Source organism: Etheostoma spectabile, chromosome 15 (assembly GCF_008692095.1).
Source record: "Etheostoma spectabile isolate EspeVRDwgs_2016 chromosome 15, UIUC_Espe_1.0, whole genome shotgun sequence".
In the NCBI taxonomy this organism is placed as follows: domain Eukaryota; kingdom Metazoa; phylum Chordata; class Actinopteri; order Perciformes; family Percidae; genus Etheostoma; species Etheostoma spectabile.
In genome coordinates this window covers 21,531,718-21,532,664 of record NC_045747.1, presented here as the reverse complement: position 1 = coordinate 21,532,664, position 947 = coordinate 21,531,718, and positions in this window count along the sequence as shown.

Sequence of the window (947 nt, the reverse complement as noted above, 5' to 3'; positions counted from 1 at the left end):
AAGGACTGAAGGAATGGATTCAACCCGCCGGGGACGACTCAAAAGCACTGTGCAGGTTTTGTAAGTGCGAAATCTGTTGCACCATGCAGACCTCGTACAGCATGCTAGCACAGAAAAACATTTAAAAAATGCAGCACCGTTCTCCTCAATGAGGCTCACGGACATTGGGTTCACAGTCTCCAAACAGAACGAGTCAAGACAGAGAGCTGAGCTGAAGGTAGCCATCTACAGTGCCTTGCGAAAGTATTCGGCCCCCTTGAACTTTTTAACCTTTTGACATCTATTGGATATTTCAAACTATTTTAGCGAATAAACTGAAAAGTGGTGCGTGCAAAAATATTCGGCCCCTTTACTTTCAGTGCCGCAAACTCACTCCAGAAGTTCAGCGAGGATCTCTGAACGATCCAATGTTGTCCTAAATGACGGATGGTGAAAATAGATCCACCTGTGTGTGATCAAGTCTCTGTATAATGCACCGCTCTATGATAGTCTCAGGTTCTGTTGAAAGTGCAGAGAGCATCATGAAGACCAAAACACACCAGGCAGGTCCGTAATACTGTTGTGGAGAGTTTAAAGCCGGTTTGGATACAAAAAACATTTCCCAAGCTTTAAACATCCCAAGGACACTGTGCAAGCGATCATTTTGAAATGGAAGGATATCAGACCACTGCAAATCTACCAGACCTGGCCGTCCCTGTAAACTTTCAGCTCAGACAAGGAGAGGACTGATCGAGATGCAGCCAGAGGCCTGATCACTCTGGATGAACTGCAGAGAACTACAGCTGAGGTACAGTCTGTCCATGACAACAATCAGTCGTACACTGCACAAATCTGGCCTTCATGGAAGAGTGGCAAGAAGAAAGCCATTTCTCAAAGATATCCATAAAAAGTCTCGTCTAAAGTTTGCCACAAGCCACCTGAGACACCAAACATGTGGAAGAAGGTGC